Below are 17,580 nucleotides of genomic sequence, written 5' to 3'. Positions count from 1 at the left end.
TCTTTAGTAACCATGAAGACCAGCCCAGGGACACAGCTGGCCGTGACTTGATTATTGAGAGGGCAAGAGTAAGGAGGAATCCACCAGTGGGCAAACAGTAACTGGTGATCCTGGGATCCCTTTCTCTAACCTGAGCTGCCCGGGACGTGGAGATGAGGAAGCCTTCCTGCATGGATTGGCTCAGCATCACGTGCCTCATGGCCTCAAAGATGAAAATGCTCGGGTGAAGGGTGCCAGCATGATGCCCGATCCCTGTACAGCATGCAGCTGCTGTCGGAGCCGCTGAGTTCATTTCCTGCCTCCCCCTCCCTGTACCTGCAGCTCAGTTGCTGCGGCCCCATCTCCCCTCATGATCGACAGGAGCTTGCTGGGGAGGGGCAGGGGGCTCAGTCTTTGTCCCATTCCCCCCATTCCCCCCTTTCCTTCTCCCTGTTCACCATGGCTTCAGTGGGCTCCCCTGGGCCTGTGTACTCCCACTGTGTACAAAGGTGCCCTTCTGGCACCCTCTGCACCAAGAGGCTGCTCCCACGGGCCCTGGGCCTCCAGGAGCTCGGGGTTTCCTCTCCTTCATGCTGTGGGGAGGCTTCTGACCCAGGCATGAGCAGCTGGGCACCCACAAAAGGAGCATCTTCTGAAGGGAGGACTGAGGATCTCACTGGACGGGCCCTGTGCCGTCTCCACGGAGCCAGTTAACCCAGGTGTCTGCCCAGGCCTCATTTTTAACATCACTCACACAACACACAGATGGGTCCCCGTCATGTCAAGGTAGAGGAGAAATCTCACAACTCACTCCTGGTCCATTCCAACTCACTTCTCTGAATGTGGACCAAGCAGTTGAGGGGTGTGGAGCTGAAGAGTCACCAGCCTTCCTCCAGCCGGGATGTGCACTGCCCACTTGTGTTGAGATTTCAGGCTATAGGGGCACCTGTAGACCAGCTTGGCTTACTAGCAGGGGAAGCCAGAGAGGTCCTTTGCTGGCCTTGCTGGGGACCCTGCCGCCCAGGGAGTCTGTCTGAGAATTCAAGACTCTGGATTCGGCTTATTCCTGGAGTCCAGAGTCTAGTTTTGGAAACCACATCAATAACAATTGTATCTGATTTATGATGAACTTGAGGAAATATCTGGGATTGAACTGTTAGACTCCCAAGTGTGACTTCTGCATCATACCTAACCGAGGGTGACAGTGGCAGTCCCGCGTGCTGTCTGCCTGTTGGTAAAAGCCCCACAGGAAGCAGCGGGAACATCCACAGTGGTGACTGAGGAGAGCTCCAGGTGGGACGTTTGCAGAGCACCAGAGGAAAGGGGTCAGAGGGAGAGAGTGGCCCCACCCTCGTGCTGAGGGACAAAGTGAGGAAGCTGTTTCCAGAGCCCCACAAGAGCCATGACCAAGGGAGAGGGGCCCCTGACCACCTGGAGGTCAGGGAAATAAATGTCCCGACCCCTGTCCCCCCACTGTGGTCTCATGTAGTAGCTCCCACCGCCAAACCTGACTGAAGGCAGTAAGTGGAGGAGTCTGAGGGACAAAAAGTGGGTCTGGAGAGGCCGCGCCACCACACCAAGGGTGACGCACTGAGAGGAAAGAACATCACGCAGCCCTTTCCAAGGACGTGTCTTGGATGAGGGAGACGCTCTGCACTGAACACAAAACCCACCCGCCCTAAGATCAGCACTTGGCACCGAGTTTCAGCTACATGGAATCAACTGTTGGAGACGCTGAGTTTGTTTTACAAGAAAACAAATAAGGAGAACAAATCTGAAGTTTGGCCTCTGCCCTCTCCTAAGGTACTATAGCTCACTTGGAGAAAACTCCCGACTTCCTGGCTGTGAGCTGGTTTGGGAGACCCGGAGGCATCTTGTGCACCCAGGGCTGGGCTCCACCTCTGGGCCAGGAGGGGCAGCTCCCTCAGGAACCCCAGCGACAGAGAGGGCTGGGGACGGAGTCACAGAACTCCAGCCTCTCCTACCCTGGCGGCTGCCTGCCTCCTACCCGCAAATCCATGCGTCAGTCAGCCCGTGAGAGTGTTGATAACAGGGTGGGGAGAACCTGCTTCCAGTGTTTGGAATGTCACCAGAAGAGTGTGTGTTTCTCTGGGCTCCCTGAGGCGGACCCCTGGAGAGTCATTAACCAATGACAATTGAAGAACAAATTCGTGCCACCATCTGTCTTAAAGTATGTGTAGAGCTGCCTTGTGAGAAGCACCCTGAGTGCCACACCTGTCCCTTAGGGTCGTCTGCTCTGCTGCTACCAAGAGAACACCATATGAAGCCATGGAGAGGGGACAGTCTCAAGTCAGGGAAAGGCTCAAGTCCCTCACAAGAAGCAGCTAGGTGCCATGGTGCAGACCTGTGTCCCAGCTACTTGGGAGCCACGGCAGGAGGGTGGCACGTTCCAAGCCAGTCCCAGCAACCTAGTGAGACCCTGTCTCAAAATACAAACTCAAAAGGGCTGGAGGTAGTTCAGACCTAGAGCGCCTCCCAGAACCAGCAACAGCAACAACAAAAGAGTTGTCAAGCGAATCAGAAGAGCCCGGCCAGGTCTCCCACCTCCTCACTCCCACCTGCACCTGGGCCAGCCGGATGGCTCCTCCACGAGTCCACTCCCTTCATTCTGCCACCACCCCCCAAAGCCAGGCCTCTTCCCCGCCCCTGGCGGTTGCAGTGGACTTATAAACTAGTTCCACCTCACCACCCCTTCCCTATCCCAGGACCCAATTAATCTCCCCACAGCTCACAATTCTGTTTCTGTTTACTACTGTGTGTATGGACTCTGAGGTCTCCCAACCCGGGAGTCTTAAGTTCCTGTGCATGGCCACCGTCCGTCCCCCTCTGGCTGCATGTGGGCCCCATCTGGAGCACTTTCAGCTGTCCCTCTGTGTGGCCCTGCCCTGTTTCCCTGCTGGGGTGCTGCCCTCCAAGTCCTTCTAGCAGCAGCCCACACTTAAATCCCTCCAAGCCACTGGGCCACTCAGTCTCCTCCTCCTCCAACGTCACACAGCACTCTGTGCCTGACTGTGGGCTCACCCCAGTCTGCTTTTCTTCATAGGCATTTGGTACTTCAACCTCCCTAACTTTCACCATGTCTGTGGTGCTACAATTAAGTAAGATTATTTTAATGTGCCGAGGCCGTTCATAGCACGCAGGGGAATTTAGTGGTTCCACGTGGCTCCATATAATTCTCTAACAATGATCAGTTATAATTGTTATTATAGACATGGTGTGGTAAGTAGTTAAGAACACAGCTTTGTGATCTAATTGAAAAACTGCCAACACTTATACAAAGTGTTTACTGAGTTCCAGGCACTACACTGAGAGCTTTAGCAAGGATTATCCACTTTGTGTCTACTGTTATCAACTTGATCTCTCCCCAATCCTATCCTTGGTTATTATTAATTTTTGAAGCACATGATAGACAAACACCGTGCCAGCCACTGGAAATTCAGCAGAAATCAAGGCAGATCAAACTTGGCCTCAGGGAGCTGGCCGTCCTGTTACAGGAAACAGTGGACAAACAGGCCTTTCGAGATCTAGAACACTGTTCACGTCTGTCGGCCTGTGCATTGTGTCTGTCCCCACTAGCAGGGAAGCTCCTGGGGAAAGGGTCATTCTGAGCTGCATCTCCCACAACTTGATACCAAGCCTTCTCTGGATGAAGACAGGAAATACTCTGAAGGAAGTGACGGGGACAGGTATGGGGTGGCATGGCTTCAGGCAGGTGACAGGAAACCTGGACCGGTCAGGCCAGGGCCCAGGGGAAAGATTGCTCCCCTGGGCAACCCCTGGGACCCTGGGGCTCTGGGAGGAGGAATGATGAACTACCTGGGCCACAGGGCTACTCCATGCCCAGCCTGAGGGAGTCCCCTGGAGTCTGACTTCAGACCACGCACCTCACAGGGCAGGCAGCCTCTGAGGGTGCTTGGGAGGGTGCCTGTGCATCTAACCGAAAACACGGGCTAAGGGTCCACTGGCTGATTCAGCAAGGATCCTGGGGCCTGAAGGAGGCAGCTTGTCTCTGCTGAGGCTCAGAGTGCCTGTCCGTCCGTCCTTCCTTCCTTCTCTCTCTGACTTGCTCGCTCTCTTTCTTCCCTATGGGTGAGCAAGACGGTTAGGTGTAATGGGAAGAGAATGTCACAGGATTCATAGTTGGAGGGGACTCCAGGCAGGACTCAAGTCCAGGGTGGAGTGGTTCAGCCACCTGCTTGGAGAATAGCCGCTTTTGCTCACCGCGCTGGCCGTGGAGCCGGCGCTCCTGGAAGCCTCACTGTCCGGGCCCGGGGACGCTGCGAGCTCTCCAGCACAGCCTGTCTTGACCCATGTCCTGCTCTCCAGGCAGAGCAGAGACAGGGAGGAGGACGAGACAGGGGAAGGAGCTTGGCTCCAGAGGCCATTGGTAACAACTGTCCTGCCCTGCTCTGGGCCTCTCGCCCAGGAGACTGCCAAGGGCCTCTGGAGGAACCAAGCCTTCCTCACAGGAACCCAGAGGGACTAAAAGCCCATTCACAGGCAGAAGGACAGATAGCAGGCAGGACTCCCTGCTTTTTGTGGGACATTGAGACCAGGTGGATCATTTCAAAGACAATGCCAGTAACGTCCCGGACCCAGCCCCAGGGGCCCCAGAGAAGGTGCACAGCAAGAGAGACCCTCCTGGCACTTCCTTCGGGGATGCCATCTGAAAAGCCCAGTGACGACCACGTGGTCAGATTCACTCAGCTCCACTGCCCAGCATGGCAAGGCTGTGACACGGGTCACTATCCCACCTTACAGATGGAAGCCTCCGATTGAGAGGGGTGCTGTGCGCTGTGTCCCCCAGATTCATATATTGAGAGCTAATCCCCAATGCAGTAGTCAATGGCACCCAGAGGCAGGTCCTCCACAGGGGAGCAGGCCCTGAGGATCTGTCCTTGTGGACGGGATCATTACCCGTGGAATGGTGCTTGCTCCCCATCCAGCCTCGCCCTGCTGCATCCTCCGTGAAAGCGAGAGTCCTCCCCAGACGCAGAATCTACTGGCTCCTGGGTCACAGCCCCCGGAGCTGTGAGCAGCACAGGGTACTGTTTATAAATTACCCAGTCTACGTGCTTTTGTTACAGCAGCATGAAGGGACTGGCAAGGGCTGAAGTCATGTCCCCAGGATCACACAGGAGGGGGACGGCAAGAATCTGAGCCTAGATGTATCTGACTTTAAAACCACTTTTCTACCACACCATTTTGCCCAGGGAGAGGTTAACACTGTGATTGTAGAGAAATCTGGATGTGGAGGCAGGGCTGGGGCCAGTTGGCCACTCAGAAGACTTGGTCCCCGAACAAAGCACAACTGGCCTTCCTCCCGGCAGCATGCAGCCAACTCACTAATAAACAGCGCAGCTCGGGAAGATGACAAGCCCACAGCCCCAGGGACTGCTCCAAACAGGAGCTGTACTTAGAGACGGGATGTTCAAAGAGGTTAAGATTTCCATCTGCACGTCTGCACTCTGTTCCTCGCTCCTGGGAGAGAAGCTCTCATCGCGGGGAGTCACAATATTTGTGCGTCTTTCAGACAGCTCTCTCTCTTTTAAAGCTGCCAGCACAGGTGCAAGGTAGTTCTCCATCTATTACAAAGGCTGCCGTGGGCGGCAGGGAGTAGGAGGGGCTTCAGCAGAGCTGACACAGGACACAGATGTTCTGCGTGTGTGTGTGTGCGCGCACACACATGTATGTATGTGTCTGCATGTGTGTGCATGTGCATGCATGTGTGCATGTGTGTATAGACAAAGAGAAATGTTAGGACAGTCTTCATCCCCCAGCGTCGCTGCCTGTTGGATAGTAGTGGAGTCAAGATGAATGAGGATCCCAGGCAAGGCCAAAATTTAGACAATTAGGTCTGAAAACAAGCCTATCAATAGAGATGCACTAAAATATATTTTATTCATAAACAAACAAGAAGTAATTTTAAACCAGCCCTCGAAGACCTCCCCCACCAGCCTCTCCATCCCCTTCTTTCCCTGGGTCAAGCCAAAGAAATGCAAATTCTGGGCCAGGGCCTGTCTTCCTCTGAGGACTTTGCTTGCAAATCTAGCGGGTTCTTCAACAGAGGAGGGCGCTCGGAGCCCGGAGGCCCTGGGCTTGAAATCCCAGCGAGGCTCTTCCTTTTCAGTTAAAGCCCTGGCCACCGCTAAAATGGCTGTGGATTTGGGATCATCTGGTAGCATGCGTTAGCCAGGTTCCTTTGGGATGACAAGGACACGCAGAAAGTGAATTACAAGGAGGAAAGTGGAGGGTCTGGAGCCTGTGACTTGTGGAAGAATGACAAGGACAGCTGGGGCCTTGCAGGTCAGGAAAGGGCTCCGACCCCCCCCTTTCCTCCCTTTGTTTCAACCTTCTTGGTCTGCAGGGCCTGGGGGGTTGCAGGACAGAACACAGCTCCCTTTCCTCATCCTGGCCCCCCAGTACCAGGAGCAGACCCATTTCTCAAGTCCAAATGTCAGCTGTTGAACCACGGTGATGGAGGCTTCCGATTGGATCAGAGAGCAAGCAGTTGTAGGTGAGAATGGTCACGGGACCCTTTTTCTCAACACGATTGCAAACTGGATGATTATTAAAGTTGCAGGTACCAAAATAATAAACACCTTTACTGCTCTGTAATAATGACCTGACCTGGGCACCCAGGCCTGACCTGGAAGTCTCACTGATGTCTCAGCTGCAGACCGAGTTCTGTCCAGACGAATGCCCTCCTGACCCCGCCGGAGGTTAGCAGTGGTACCAAACAGGACACGGGAGGCGGGCAGTGTGACGGCACCGAGATCCTTCAAGACGTCCTTCCTGCTAGCCTGGAGATGCTGTTGAGCCAACTGGTGCACCTACTTACGGAGGGTGACTGGGACCCCGTGTTGGTGCCATTCCAACAGAGGCAAGGAAAAGTCAAGATGACCGCAGAGTTAAAATGCTATCAGACATGACACTCTCATGCTTCTTGTTCTTAAATAAAATTATGCTAGTCTACACCTAAGTTTTATGGCAATGTTCAGGAATTCCTTCCTGAACTTGCCAAGGGCTCCTTAGCTACATTGGTTGTACCCCCAGCCATACCTGTGTTTTTCCATAAACTCTCTCAGTCTACCTGCCTCTGCTTTGTGACTCTACGTAACGTCCGTAGCCACAGATGCCACAAGCAAAGGTGGAATCTCAGTCATCTAGGCTGTCAGGGTGGCCCGACCCAGAGCCGATGCCTCCCGCACCCCCACGGCCTGACAGTTACCAAACGCTCCGCAGGCGTGGAGTGGAGTGTGGAAGAACTCAGGCCTCTCTGCCATCCCCAGGTCCCCAGATCAAGGGCTACCACCATAAATAAACCTGGACACATAGTTTTCAGTTGGTAATAATATTGATGCTCCCTGGTTGGCTGTCCAGATCATATCTGGGGTTATTTCCTGCTGCTTGTTGGTTTGTTTTCTCTGGAGGAAGGTATGTATTTGATTTGTGAGCATCTGTACTTCCTGGGAAGTGTGTCTCATTTGGTTTTAAGTTCTCCATAGGTGTCCTCTGATTTTTCATGCCTGCCACAAACATTAAGACTCTTGGTTGAGAATATGCACGTCAAGTGCAAATGGCCTTTGAGTGATCCACCGTGAGCGGGCTTGATGCAGCTGTGGCCCTGGGTGCTCGGGAACCTGAGATGGACAGAGAGCCTGGAGCCCCTGGTGCTGTTCTGCAGTCACTGCCCTGCTCCAGTGCCCAGAGGAGAGGTCTGTGTCCATCACAGACCGTCATGATCTCCTTTTTGAATTTCAGGAGGCTGCAGCCAGGGTGCTGGTGCCATCAGTAACTCCTGCAGCCTTCCGCTTCACTGTGTAGAGCTCTGTTTAAAAGGGGTTAATTTAGCTGCTCTGAAAAACACTCAGAAGAATAGGAAACTTCTCCTATCAAAAGGGTTTCCTGTAAGACATACAGTTTCTGGTTGGAAAAGACAAAACTAACACTGATATCAGTTGGATCAACCAGAGAATACAGGTACTGAAATGAGAGCTGCGGTGACACACCTTTTACCTTTTTCCGTAATTTTGACTTTCTCCCCTCCAAAAAAGAGAAAAAAGAAAATTTCACGGAAACCCACGCAGAACATACAGAAAAACACAAAAAGGAAAGACATAGAAACTACCTGTAATTATACCACTGGGCAATGACCACAATCGACATTTATTGAGGAATATAAAATCTTACTTTTTGAGATCATATAGGCTATTTTTAAAGTGAATTTCACTTAACATTTTACCATATGAGACATCTCCTTGCAACATGAATTTTTGTAACTTTATAGTGCTTGATCTTTTGGCTAGGACTAAATTATTTTATCTTCTCTGTTACTGAGCGATGATCTCTTCTGGGTTTCTGTTATAAACAACACTGAGATGAATTGCATGGCTGTGGGTCTGCCCAATCATTTCTTCAGCATAAATCCAGATGAAGTTACTATTTCAGTGTACATATACTTTAAAATAAGAACAAAAACATCTGCGACGTGAGGCCAAATTGCTTTCCATAAAGTGTGTGTGAATTCTGTATCAGCAAGACAAGGACGTCTGTGACACGGGTGAAGGCTTGAATATTGCCCCGATGCTGGAGTGTTTTCTTGGGACAGCATTCTTGGGTTTGGGAATTAGTGTACACACGGGCCACAGCGGGTGTTTGGCTAGTGCTCCTTCCTCCTCTTGAGGATGAGTGCGTAAGGGATCAGTATTAATCCTTCTTTCAACATTTGGTTCAATCCAGCAGGGAAGCCATCTGGGCCTGGACTTTTCTTTGTGGGGAAGTGTTAAATGAGCAGTCAGCCCACCTTAACAGGTCAATTCAGGTTTCCCTTTCTTCTTGAGTCAGTAGTTGAATCTGTCCATTTCCTTCAGGTTACCTGATTCATCGTGTCCTGCAGCTGTTCATAAAATTCCTTATGGGCCTTTCTTATCCCATGAGGGTGGCAATGATGTCTTTCTGTTCTCTCTCTTTTTTCCTGGTTCATCTGGTTAAAGTTCTGTCACTTTTGTTGATGTTTTAAGACAAGCTTTTGAAGACTGACTCTCTTGTTTTTCTATTCCACTTCGTTCTTTCTTCTTCCATCTGATTTCCTCCCTTGTCCCTGCTGCTTATGTTCTACATGATTCTGTTTAGACTTTACTTCTTCCTCTTCCTCAAAGTGAACAGCATCATTGTCTCACTTTCCAGATCACTAATTCTTTCGTCTACCTGCTCAAATCTGTCACTGAATCCCTCTGATGATTTTTGTTTGTCTCAATTATCGCACTTTTCAGCTTCAGAGTTTCTTATTTATTTCTTTTCAGGGTGAGTCTCTTTATTGATATTTCCATTTTGTTCATACTTCCTTTTCTTGATTGGGTGTCTTCAAAATAGTTGTTTTGAAGTTTTTGTCTAGGAGATCTGCCATCAGATCTTTCTCTGACACTGGCAGCCTAGAAACAGTTTCTCTTGGTTTGGTTTTTTCCTTAAATGAGTGGGATTTTTTTTCTTCTTTTTTTTCAATAATCATGGCTAAGATGCCTTGTGATTTTTTTAACTAAATGTTTGAATCTGATAATGTAGTAACCCTGGAAACGAGCCCCTCCCTTTCCTTGAAGTGTGCTCTTTTTTGTTATTGTTACTTTAGGCTCTTTGTGATGAGGATCAGCCTAAGGTGTGAACTTGAGCTCTTCTCAGGTCTTGTCCTGGCCACACCTGGTCACTTTCTGTTTCCCCCACATGTACAGTTGCCGTGAACACCTTAGTCTTTAGTATCTGACTCAAGAAAAAAAAGAGGGAAGGAAACCTGGGTTCTGGTCTCTGGACCCTTGGAGAATCCCTTCAGGGGACAGCGAGGCTTGCACCAGGGTGAGATGTGGCAGTGAGGGGGACCCATGCCTCTGGGTCGGCATCAGCCATCAGGACAGGACCCACAAGCTGCAGGCACGACGCTCGGGGACACGTGGACACCTGCCTGCCATGGACCGGGGTGGGAGGGTGGTAGCTACCACTCTGCTAAGAGCTGAAATGGACCAATATCAACTGCAGTTTCCTGCCCAAGCCTCCCTGGAAGTCAAAAGCCTTCCACATACTCGACTTCCAAAACAGTTCCACAGGATAGATTCTGCCGGGGTATTTCTTGTCCGGCTGAGGACACAGATTCCTACTCTGCCATCTCCCAGAATCTCCTCCCCAGTGCCTGCTGCTGTGTGGAAACCACGGAGATCTGCTCATTCACACTCGCTAGGCACGTCTGTGCTGTCTTTGCACTCCAGTGGTAGAGGTGGGTGATTCTGACACAAACTACACACTCTGTGAAACCCAGCGAGCTATGAGCAGTCTCAGGACATGTCTGAAGCCACCAGAGAGCTCACACTGGATGCTGCTCACCCTGGAGCACACACACAACACAGAAAGCCACACTTCCAAGTGTCTGTGGCATACGGCTGAGTTCAACAATTAATGTAAACCCAACAACACCAAGAGGAAAATGTAAATTCATGTGCATTTTTCGAGAGGAACCACCAGATGGTGTTCCCCTTGACTGCAGTGGTTGGTCAGGCTGCGACCCAGACTCCGAGGAGAAGGCCTTTCTCCCCACCAGCTTGGCCAGTCGCTGTGGAGTGGCGAGGCGTGGGACACCTTCTGTGAGTATAGTGAGTGTGTGGTGTGTGAAGTTCCAGTTCCTCTGTTCAGCACCTACGAGGCCGGCCCAAGAGCATGGGCTGACCCAGTGAGGTGGGCGCAGACACTGGCAGCCTAGATAATCTCCTCAAGTGCCCAGTAGAAACCATGAGAAGAGGCCGCTCCCACCCTGAGGGGCAGGTTGAGAGTGGCAGGCCAAGGGAGGGACAGGATCCCCGCAGGGTGCAGACCTGTGGCTTCTAGCTTGCAAATGTGTCCCATGCACTTTAATCAAATCTGGAGCAGCCCCCTCCTCCCGGAGGCCCAGGGGAAGGGTTGCTTCTCTCAGCTCATCCCAGCCCAGTCCCTCCTCCTCCATGGTCACTGATCTCTGGATTAAAGACTGTGTGGAAAGGAGGGTTAAAACCTCCTTAATGAGTCATGAGGGTCTGCTTTTTCTCTCCCTCTTCTAGGGTGACACTGTCAGCCAGGGAGGAAACTTCAGGCACTCTTCCCAGCCACACGGAGTCTCCGTGGACCCTTCAGAGCAAGGCCAGCGCAGGCTCACCGTCTGTGTGGCTCAGTGTGCGTGGCGCACCTAAGGGGAGAGCCCACGGGGAGAGCCCACGGGGAGAGCCCAAGGGGAAAGCCTAAGGGGAGAGCCCACGGGGAGAGCCTAAGGGGAGAGCCCAAGGGGAGAGCCCAAGGGGAGAGCCCACGGGGAGAGCCTAAGGGGAGAGCCCACAGGGAGAGCCTAAGGGGAGAGCCCACGGGGAGTGCGTGACACTTTCTCAGTGCTTACTCAGTCACCCAGGAAGGAGTGGACGCTGCATTCCAGGGGGACGGGTGCTCGGGTGCTCGCCAGCCCATCTCTTCCCCAGCCCCAGCACAGCTTCTCTCCAGACACCCGGGTGGCTGATCTCTCATCTGACCGGGGCTCTGTCGAGGTCCAATCCTATTTCCACACAATGGCTGAGATTGCTGTTATCTATGTTTGTAGTAACATAATTCTGATTGGGGCGAGAGGGGAGCAGCAATATGCCCAGTGGAAAACTGCCTTTCCCAGCTTCTCTTACAGAGACTGAGAACTCTCTGACTAACTTCTAGATCCTCATACACAGAGCTTCCAGGGGAAAACCTTACAGGGAGTGTTGAAGCAACTGAGAGGCCTTCCCTCTTCCTCTTCCTCCTCCCAGAACAATGGACTCAATGGCGGGAAATGCAGTGTCTAACTTGTGACCCTGCAGTGGCCTTGAGAACAGGAGCCACAGAGGAAGATGGCTTACTGGAGCGGCGCATCATGACCCCGCAGAGCCAGCTAATGGTGTTGATTGTCCATATCCAAAATTCATTTACATGAGAGAAAAATCAACGTCCACCTTCTTAGAGCTGCCATTGTTCCAGGGCCAGTTGTGAACAGTGGAATGCAGCTCCCAGGGCCCCATGGGCCAGGAAGAAGTCCCTGGAGAGGCCAGTTAAGTGCATCCCCATGAAACAATCTGCGGTCCTGATTCCTACACCTGTCTTCTGCAAGTCTGGTTAATAGGAAATATGCTACCAAAGACGTCTGTACCCACAGAACTGCAGGCCGAACTTGGGGTCTTCCCCGGCAGGGAGAATGAGATAAGAAGTTTTCACGCAGGAAGGCCATAAAGGAAGCAGTCCTGAAATTGGGATCAGCTTTTAACTAAGGGAAAGTGTAGCTTGGAGAAAAACAGAGTCCTTCATAAAGGTGGGTGGCCCAGACTTCTAAGGCAGGAAACATGCCCGCATTTCCCACGCAGATCCCAACCGCCATCCTCCACCCCACCACGCCCTCCAGGCCCAGACAGGTACCCTGTGAGCACAGTCCTCCACGTGCCCCATCTCGGGATGGCAGTGCGGTGGCTTTCCCAGTTGGAAGCAGGTCTCCTTAGTGGCCTGGGCTTTCCTGGAGGCAGCCCTGCCGGCTCTGACTGTTCAGTTCTAGGACCCCACGGATGTCACACCTAACCCTCACACAGCAGGCAATGGCTGGGACTGACACCAAAGTGGAGGGACTGGGCGGGCTAAGGACGGGGTGGGAAAGGACAAGAAAATGATATTTAAGGAGAAATGCAGGCGATTTCGAGGCAGAATCTGTGTTGATACCTGATGGAAGGTAAGGGATATTCTACGGCTGAAGCCCACAAAAATCAGTGGTCACTATAAAAGAGACAAGGAGGGAGGCGGAGTACTAATGGGAGTTGGTAGGGCTCTGATGACCAGCTCTGAGCCACAATTTGCCCAGCTGTGTCACATGATGGCCATTTCTCTCTGAATAACCCCCCTGGGGGCCAGCTGCCCACTATCTCTGGCCATGCTCCTGACATGGCTTCTTGGTGCCTCGGGAGAGGTGCCAGTCTATTCAAGAATGCCTGGATCCTGAGGACAGGACGGAGAGCCAAGCCCAGGTGACACAGCCAGTGGCCACCTTGAGGTCCCCTTCCAGCCATGGCTGGTCCACACCGACCCCAGAGAAACCCATATAGAAACTCAAAATAGAATCTCTGAAGTCATCTTAGCTGCGGGGGACGCTGGGTGCTGCGTGGGCTCCTTCGTGGCAGAGGGAGAGCTGTAGGGTCATCCCAGAGTGAAGCCCGTGAGTTCCAGTCTTCACATTTGCAAGATAAGAAAAAAAACCCAAGGAGAAGTCGGTGGTCAGCTGCAAGCTGCAAGCTGAAGTCGGGGGCGCGGGGGGGGAGGGGGGGGCACAGCCTGCCACACACCACCCTCCAGCAGTGGAGAGGAATCCCTGGCAGGATCCCTGGGTATGATAGCTAACACTAAAGCCTTCTGCAGCCCCAGCCAACAGGAGTGCAGCATCAGTCTGGTCCCACCAGGATCACGACCCCTCAGACAATCCTTTGCTTCTATGAGAAGTATTTCACAGTGTCCACATTATCATCTGGAAGTGAGATTCTGTACCTAGCCTGACTACACACATAACTGCCACTATTATAAGTCCTGCTGTAACATGAAGAAACAATAAAGGAAAATCATGGTCAGGGAAATCCACCTAAGTCCTAAGGCTTCAGTGCCCAGGGAGCCCAGAGGACAAGGTGGAGTCACCTGCTTGTCCTTTCACTTAAAGTCATGATGGTGCAAGGGCGGTGAGTGCAGGCTGACAGAGTTAGGGTTAAATGGGTGACTCAGTGTTCCAGAAGCGTAGCTGTCAGAGACACGAGCTTCCAAAATCCTGAACGACTGTTGGTGAAATTCTAAACAAAACAAAATACTCTCCTCCCGGAGTCACATGGTGGTCATGATACTAGAAAATCTAAGATGTTAAAACCACACCAAATGTGTTCTGTTCACAAGTAAAGCAGAGTTCCAGTCTAGGCCCAGATGGTCATCTGCAGGGTTTTCACTGATACGTCTCCAAGGCATGGGGGGCCCAGAATAGTTGGGGGGTTACCCAGTGCACTTCAGGCAGAGGAGCACCCTTGGTCCCCTCTCCCGTCCATCACCGTGATGAGAGTCTGGTGCTTAGATGCTCCTCTACCTTTCCCAGACTGTGGGAAGACCTCACTGAGAATCAATGCCTCAGGCGAGCCCGGGAGGCCTGTCGCTTAGGCTCTGTGGGGTGGAGAGCTCAGCAGCACAGAGGGGGTGGCTGAGCGCCAGGGCCAGTGGCCCAGGAGTTAAGTGCTTGCCCTCCAAATAGGGATTCACAGATCATCTAAGAGCCAGGAGTGGCCGCGACTACAGAAGATTCAGCCCCAGCCTGGCCAACAATGGTAACACACCCAAAGGAGTTCTGGTAAACCTAATGAAAATCAGTTTATCAGAGATCAATTTGCGGGCTAGGGGTGTGGCTCAGTGGTAGAGCACTTGCCTCGCATGTGTGAGGCACTGGGTTCGATTCTCAGCACCACATATAAATAAATGAATAAAATAAAGGTCATCCACATCTAAAAAAATTTTAAGAAAAAAGATCAATTTGCCAGAAGTCAAGTCACCAAATGATCAGCTTGCCAAGAGCCAATGTGCCAAAAATTAATTCACTTCATTAGAAAGATTGCTTCACCCCAAATAGGCTCCTTCAAACTAAGTTAGGAGACGGACTCTGCTATTTATGGTTGACCTGATCCGATGCTTTGTATGATAGGCTAAAAGATTTCTCTCCAGCCATGCCACTGGATTTTAAAATTAATTTTAAAAGAGAACGGACGCGGTTTCTGAGGCTGTCCTTCCTTGAAGGACATCTTTTATTCCCTCTGCAGAGTGTGAGCTGGGGACTGGTCCACAGAAGAGAATCTCTCTGTGCCTCTGTTCTGCTTTACTCCTAGGGGTGTGTGGGGGATGGGTGGTTTGATGCAGAACTAATTGAGGGGCCTCCTCCTCCTCTGCCTGAGCTCAGCATAGAGCACCATCGGGTTGAGGATTTCCTGAACCAGCAGCGGCTCCACACGAACACGTCACCTTAGGCCAAGCCTGCCACCTTGACGGGCACCTTTGTCGGTGTCTAGCATCCTGTGTGCACTGTGATACCTGGTCCTCAGGGACTGAAGAGAACACAGAGGCTCGCCCCCCCACCACACACACACACTCACACACACACAGAATCTGACAGGGGAGGGCCTTCCAGAAGTTGTCCCTTGCATTGCTGCCCAAGCTGGACCTCTTCCTTGAGGACAGAGCAAAGAAGGAGGGAGGTATCTGACAGTTCTCCTCTGAGTTTAGGGCCGGCTGGTCTCCATCCCACTCTGCCAGGGGCCTAGGACCCAGGGCAGAGGGAAGTGGCCTAAGGAGAGCAACCGGCTGGGGGGTTCAGGGAGGAAAGCGAGCCTTCACTCCCTGCTTAGAGCCCACGAGGGAGCAGTGGACGGCGCTGGTCTCCAGGTTCCGTTGGGGACCCCCATGCCCTACAGGACAGGGCCTGGACTGCCTGGGTCTGATCCGAGGTCCTTTGTTGACAGGTGGAGGTCCTGGCAGTGTCCGCTGGGACCCACACTCCTGTCGCCAGAGGCTGGCCTGTGGTGTGTGACCTGCACTCGGCTGGTCACCCCTGGGGCCTCCCTTCTCCCCTTCTCCCCAATCTCACGTAGTGGGTCAAGGCCAGGGAGGGAATCACTCCAACAACCCGCCACACAGCTCACAAGATGGAGGCAGACCACCTGCGGTCACGGACCTCTGGTTCTACCTGATGGCTTTGACCATTCAGGATGCAGGCAAGGTACCCACACTCAGAAAATCCCCCGAAGCCACCACTGTGAAATATGTGACAGGCTGAATATTGGTATCCGACTGAATTTTTAAAAGAAATACTTTAGCTGGAGTCCAACCACCCAGTGCTCTTACTTAATTAGGACTGTAAACTACAAAGAAAAGAAAAAACAAAAAATAACATGTTAAAAATAATAACTACTCATTGTGTCTCTTTATATAATATTTGCCCCAACCCTAAGGAAACTGCAAGAGTCAAAGAGGGTGAATAATCAGGCAGAGATCAGACTGCCTTCTACAAAGGCAGGTCAAAATCAAGGTCACAGTTTCCACGCTCTATACAGGTGTGCTGGACTGATCTTGTTTATTTTTAAATCATCATTCTTTTCTACAGTTTTACGCTATTCATTTGTTTTTATGTGGTGCTAAGGATGGAACCCGCGGCTTCACACGCGCTAGGCGAGCGCCCTCCGCTGAGCCCCAGCCCAGCCCTATTATTACTAATAATCCTAGTTCCAGTGGTGGGTAAGAACTCCTCCTCCACTCAGGTGGTTATCAGAGCTGACCACATATTTTCAGATGACGACCCCTGGACTGGGAGGAGGACCACTTCCTGGCCCCAGCTGGGAGAACAGAGACACTGTGATTAATTCAGGCCAGTGTGTTGAGTGGAAGAGATGGAAGTGGTACCACGTGAGTCACCTGGTGGCACGTTGGTCACTGATGGAGACCCTGCAGCTCTTCCAAACTGCTGCAGACCCAGCTCCGTTGGCACAGGTCCTGAAGAGGGTGGCGCTGAGCCCAGCCAGATGCACTGTGAGCCTGAAATCTGCAGGCCTCTCCTGCCTGAGAGGGGCCGTGCTGGAAAGTGCATCCTAACCCCCCTTAAGTAGGTGCAACTGACCTTTTTGCCAAGTGGAAGATCTAGTCTTACCATCTAGGGGTGGGGAAGAGCCCGTCTGTTCCAGTTCTGCCCCTGAGGAGGAGGGCAGAGCACAGCCACGCTAAGAAAACGGGGAGTAAGAGGAGTCCTGGAGGGCTCTGCGGAGGGGGGAGAGAGAGGTGGCTGACCTTTGCCTGGGGCTGTCTCTTCATCTGCAAACCCTCAGGGCGTGGGCCTCTGTCCTCCTGCTCTGAGGAGGCCGAGGCAGCCCCTGCCTCCAACACCAGGTGCCCTACTGCAACCCTCCCACCCCAACCCAAGGCCCCTGGGTCAGGTAACCGGCTCACCCTCCTCCACTTTAATCTCCAGCCCTGGAGGCTGTTAGACACTGGGAGGTGGTCCTCGATTCAGCTAATTAAGCTGCAGTGACCATGCTCTGGCACCAAGCCAGATTGGTGGGGGGAGGATACTTCTGTTGGGGCCTCACCATGCCTGCCCCCACCGGCTCCCCAGGAACAAGGCAGGAGGCCTGCCTCTTAAACCCTGCAGGTGGGTCCACACACACTTTCTACCCCCAGGCTGGATCAGGCCTGTGAGGACAGGGCTGGGGCAGGCAGGACTCTGAGAGTGCCCCCAGGAGAGCTCAGCAGTGTCCTTCTCTCTGGCTTACCCTCTCGGTCCTCTCTGTGCTACTCAGAGTGCTGACGGGCACCAAGCTGAGTGCTGGTTTGCACCAGCAGAGCAGTCAACATTCCCTCCTCCATCTCCAAAGCCTCACTACAAAACAGCCAGCCCAGTGCCTGCTCCACAGCAGCGGCAGGATGAAGTGGGTTCACGGTCTGCAGTAAGTGCCTCATCTCAGTAATCCAGGCCTCGGGAGGCTGCCGGCTTCGTCACGCATTCCT

This window comes from Spermophilus citellus (assembly GCF_964194105.1).
Source record: "Spermophilus citellus genome assembly, chromosome: 16".
Classification (NCBI taxonomy): Eukaryota; Metazoa; Chordata; class Mammalia; order Rodentia; family Sciuridae; genus Spermophilus; species Spermophilus citellus.
This window is presented reverse-complemented; position numbering follows the sequence as displayed.